This window comes from Pseudophryne corroboree, chromosome 2, assembly GCF_028390025.1.
Source record: "Pseudophryne corroboree isolate aPseCor3 chromosome 2, aPseCor3.hap2, whole genome shotgun sequence".
In the NCBI taxonomy this organism is placed as follows: Eukaryota; Metazoa; Chordata; class Amphibia; order Anura; family Myobatrachidae; genus Pseudophryne; species Pseudophryne corroboree.
In genome coordinates, this window is record NC_086445.1 from 422704011 (window position 1) to 422710010 (window position 6000).

The following is a 6000-nucleotide window of genomic DNA, read 5'->3' on the forward strand; positions in this document are numbered from 1 at the left end:
AATTTTTTTTGTCGGATTCGGGTGTGTTTTGGATTCGGGTGTTTTTTTCAAAAAACACTAAAAAACAGCTTAAATCATAGAATTTGGGGGTCATTTTGATCCCAAAGTATTATTAACCTCAAAAACCATAATTTACACTCATTTTCAGTCTATTCTGAATACCTCACACCTGACAATATTATTTTTAGTCCTAAAATTTGCACCGAGGTCGCTGTGTGAGTAAGATAAGCGACCCTAGTGGCCGACACAAACACCGGGCCCATCTAGGAGTGGCACTGCAGTGTCACGCAGGATGTCCCTTCCAAAAAACCCTCCCCAAACAGCACATGACGCAAAGAAAAAAAGAGGCGCAATGAGGTAGCTGTGTGAGTAAGATTAGCGACCCTAGTGGCCGACACAAACACCGGGCCCATCTAGGAGTGGCACTGCAGTGTCACGCAGGATGGCCCTTCCAAAAAACCCTCCCCAAACAGCACATGACGCAAAGAAAAAAAGAGGCGCAATGAGGTAGCTGTGTGAGTAAGATTAGCGACCCTAGTGGCCGACACAAACACCGGGCCCATCTAGGAGTGGCACTGCAGTGTCACGCAGGATGTCCCTTCCAAAAAACCCTCCCCAAACAGCACATGACGCAAAGAAAAAAAGAGGCGCAATGAGGTAGCTGTGTGAGTAAGATTAGCGACCCTAGTGGCCGACACAAACACCGGGCCCATCTAGGAGTGGCACTGCAGTGTCACGCAGGATGTCCCTTCCAAAAAACCCTCCCCAAACAGCACATGACGCAAAGAAAAAAAGAGGCGCAATGAGGTAGCTGTGTGAGTAAGATTAGCGACCCTAGTGGCCGACACAAACACCGGGCCCATCTAGGAGTGGCACTGCAGTGTCACGCAGGATGTCCCTTCCAAAAAACCCTCCCCAAACAGCACATGACGCAAAGAAAAAAAGAGGCGCAATGAGGTAGCTGACTGTGTGAGTAAGATTAGCGACCCTAGTGGCCGACACAAACACCGGGCCCATTTAGGAGTGGCACTGCAGTGTCACGCAGGATGTCCCTTCCAAAAAACCCTCCCCAATCAGCACATGATGCAAAGAAAAAGAAAAGAAAAAAGAGGTGCAAGATGGAATTGTCCTTGGGCCCTCCCACCCACCCTTATGTTGTATAAACAAAACAGGACATGCACACTTTAACCAACCCATCATTTCAGTGACAGGGTCTGCCACACGACTGTGACTGATATGACGGGTTGGTTTGGACCCCCCCAAAAAAGAAGCAATTAATCTCTCCTTGCACAAACTGGCTCTACAGAGGCAAGATGTCCACCTCATCATCACCCTCCGATATATCACCGTGTACATCCCCCTCCTCACAGATTATCAATTCGTCCCCACTGGAATCCACCATCTCAGCTCCCTGTGTACTTTGTGGAGGCAATTGCTGCTGGTCAATGTCTCCGCGGAGGAATTGATTATAATTCATTTTAATGAACATCATCTTCTCCACATTTTCTGGATGTAACCTCGTACGCCGATTGCTGACAAGGTGAGCGGCGGCACTAAACACTCTTTCGGAGTACACACTTGTGGGAGGGCAACTTAGGTAGAATAAAGCCAGTTTGTGCAAGGGCCTCCAAATTGCCTCTTTTTCCTGCCAGTATAAGTACGGACTGTGTGACGTGCCTACTTGGATGCGGTCACTCATATAATCCTCCACCATTCTATCAATGTTGAGAGAATCATATGCAGTGACAGTAGACGACATGTCCGTAATCGTTGTCAGGTCCTTCAGTCCGGACCAGATGTCAGCATCAGCAGTCGCTCCAGACTGCCCTGCATCACCGCCAGCGGGTGGGCTCGGAATTCTGAGCCTTTTCCTCGCACCCCCAGTTGCGGGAGAATGTGAAGGAGGAGATGTTGACAGGTCGCGTTCCGCTTGACTTGACAATTTTGTCACCAGCAGGTCTTTCAACCCCAGCAGACTTGTGTCTGCCGGAAAGAGAGATCCAAGGTAGGCTTTAAATCTAGGATCGAGCACGGTGGCCAAAATGTAGTGCTCTGATTTCAACAGATTGACCACCCGTGAATCCTTGTTAAGCGAATTAAGGGCTCCATCCACAAGTCCCACATGCCTAGCGGAATCGCTCCGTGTTAGCTCCTCCTTCAATGTCTCCAGCTTCTTCTGCAAAAGCCTGATGAGGGGAATGACCTGACTCAGGCTGGCAGTGTCTGAACTGACTTCACGTGTGGCAAGTTCAAAGGGCATCAGAACCTTGCACAACGTTGAAATCATTCTCCACTGCGCTTGAGACAGGTGCATTCCACCTACTATATCGTGCTCAATTGTATAGGCTTGAATGGCCTTTTGCTGCTCCTCCAACCTCTGAAGCATATAGAGGGTTGAATTCCACCTCGTTACCACTTCTTGCTTCAGATGATGGCAGGGCAGGTTCAGTAGTTTTTGGTGGTGCTCCAGTCTTCTGTACGTGGTGCCTGTACGCCGAAAGTGTCCCGCAATTCTTCTGGCCACCGACAGCATCTCTTGCACGCCCCTGTCGTTTTTTAAAAAATTCTGCACCACCAAATTCAAGGTATGTGCAAAACATGGGACGTGCTGGAATTTGCCCATATTTAATGCACACACAATATTGCTGGCGTTGTCCGATGCCACAAATCCACAGGAGAGTCCAATTGGGGTAAGCCATTCCGCGATGATCTTCCTCAGTTGCCGTAAGAGGTTTTCAGCTGTGTGCGTATTCTGGAAAGCGGTGATACAAAGCGTAGCCTGCCTAGGAAAGAGTTGGCGTTTGCGAGATGCTGCTACTGGTGCCGCCGCTGCTGTTCTTGCGGCGGGAGTCCATACATCTACCCAGTGGGCTGTCACAGTCATATAGTCCTGACCCTGCCCTGCTCCACTTGTCCACATGTCCGTGGTTAAGTGGACATTGGGTACAACTGCATTTTTTAGGACACTGGTGAGTCTTTTTCTGACGTCCGTGTACATTCTCGGTATCGCCTGCCTAGAGAAGTGGAACCTAGATGGTATTTGGTAACGGGGGCACACTGCCTCAATAAATTGTCTAGTTCCCTGTGAACTAACGGCGGATACCGGACGCACGTCTAACACCAACATAGTTGTCAAGGCCTCAGTTATCCGCTTTGCAGTAGGATGACTGCTGTGATATTTCATCTTCCTCGCAAAGGACTGTTGAACAGTCAATTGCTTACTGGAAGTAGTACAAGTGGGCTTACGACTTCCCCTCTGGGATGACCATCGACTCCCAGCGGCAACAACAGCAGCGCCAGCAGCAGTAGGCGTTACACGCAAGGATGCATCGGAGGAATCCCAGGCAGGAGAGGACTCGTCAGAATTGCCAGTGACATGGCCTGCAGGACTATTGGCATTCCTGGGGAAGGAGGAAATTGACACTGAGGGAGTTGGTGGGGTGGTTTGCGTGAGCTTGGTTACAAGAGGAAGGGATTTACTGGTCAGTGGACTGCTTCCGCTGTCACCCAAAGTTTTTGAACTTGTCACTGACTTATTATGAATGCGCTGCAGGTGACGTATAAGGGAGGATGTTCCGAGGTGGTTAACGTCCTTACCCCTACTTATTACAGCTTGACAAAGGGAACACACGGCTTGACACCTGTTGTCCGCATTTCTGGTGAAATACCTCCACACCGAAGAGCTGATTTTTTTGGTATTTTCACCTGGCATGTCAACGGCCATATTCCTCCCACGGACAACAGGTGTCTCCCCGGGTGCCTGACTTAAACAAACCACCTCACCATCAGAATCCTCCTGGTCAATTTCCTCCCCAGCGCCAGCAACACCCATATCCTCCTCATCCTGGTGTACTTCAACACTGACATCTTCAATCTGACTATCAGGAACTGGACTGCGGGTGCTCCTTCCAGCACTTGCAGGGGGCGTGCAAATGGTGGAAGGCGCATGCTCTTCACGTCCAGTGTTGGGAAGGTCAGGCATCGCAACCGACACAATTGGACTCTCCTTGTGGATTTGGGATTTCGAAGAATGCACAGTTCTTTGCTGTGCTGCTTTTGCCAGCTTGAGTCTTTTCATTTTTCTAGCGAGAGGCTGAGTGCTTCCATCCTCATGTGAAGCTGAACCACTAGCCATGAACATAGGCCAGGGCCTCAGCCGTTCCTTGCCACTCCGTGTCGTAAATGGCATATTGGCAAGTTTACGCTTCTCCTCCGACAATTTTATTTTAGGTTTTGGAGTCCTTTTTTTTCTGATATTTGGTGTTTTGGATTTGACATGCTCTGTACTATGACATTGGGCATCGGCCTTGGCAGACGACGTTGCTGGCATTTCATCGTCTCGGCCATGACTAGTGGCAGCAGCTTCAGCACGAGGTGGAAGTGGATCTTGATCTTTCCCTAATTTTGGAACCTCAACATTTTTGTTCTCCATATTTTAATAGGCACAACTAAAAGGCACCTCAGGTAAACAATGGAGATGGATACTAGTATACAATTATGGACTGCCTGCCGAGTGCAGACACAGAGGTAGCCACAGCCGTGAACTACCGTACTGTACTGTGTCTGCTGCTAATATAGACTGGTTGATAAAGAGATAGTATACTCGTAACTAGTATGTATGTATAAAGAAAGAAAGAAAAACCACGGTTAGGTGGTATATACAATTATGGACGGGCTGCCGAGTGCCGACACAGAGGTAGCCACAGCCGTGAACTACCGCACTGTACTGTGTCTGCTGCTAATATATAGACTGGTTGATAAAGAGATAGTATACTCGTAACTAGTATGTATGTATAAAGAAAGAAAAAAAAACCACGGTTAGGTGGTATATACAATTATGGACGGGCTGCCGAGTGCCGACACAGAGGTAGCCACAGCCGTGAACTACCGCACTGTACTGTGTCTGCTGCTAATATATAGACTGGTTGATAAAGAGATAGTATACTCGTAACTAGTATGTATGTATAAAGAAAGAAAAAAAAACCACGGTTAGGTGGTATATACAATTATGGACGGGCTGCCGAGTGCCGACACAGAGGTAGCCACAGCCGTGAACTACCGCACTGTACTGTGTCTGCTGCTAATATAGACTGGTTGATAAAGAGATAGTATACTCGTAACTAGTATGTATGTATAAAGAAAGAAAAAAAAACCACGGTTAGGTGGTATATACAATTATGGACGGGCTGCCGAGTGCCGACACAGAGGTAGCCACAGCCGTGAACTACCGCACTGTACTGTGTCTGCTGCTAATATAGACTGGTTGATAAAGAGATAGTATACTCGTAACTAGTATGACTATAAAGAAAGAAAGAAAAACCACGGTTAGGTGGTATATACAATTATGGACGGGCTGCCGAGTGCCGACACAGAGGTAGCCACAGCCGTGAACTACCGCACTGTACTGTGTCTGCTGCTAATATATAGACTGGTTGATAAAGAGATAGTATACTCGTAACTAGTATGTATGTATAAAGAAAGAAAAAAAAAACCACGGTTAGGTGGTATATACAATTATGGACGGGCTGCCGAGTGCCGACACAGAGGTAGCCACAGCCGTGAACTACCGCACTGTACTGTGTCTGCTGCTAATATAGACTGGTTGATAAAGAGATAGTATACTCGTAACTAGTATGTATGTATAAAGAAAGAAAAAAAAACCACGGTTAGGTGGTATATACAATTATGGACGGGCTGCCGAGTGCCGACACAGAGGTAGCCACAGCCGTGAACTACCGCACTGTACTGTGTCTGCTGCTAATATATAGACTGGTTGATAAAGAGATAGTATACTCGTAACTAGTATGTATGTATAAAGAAAGAAAAAAAAACCACGGTTAGGTGGTATATACAATTATGGACGGGCTGCCGAGTGCCGACACAGAGGTAGCCACAGCCGTGAACTACCGCACTGTACTGTGTCTGCTGCTAATATATAGACTGGTTGATAAAGAGATAGTATACTCGTAACTAGTATGTATGTATAAAGAAAGAAAGAAA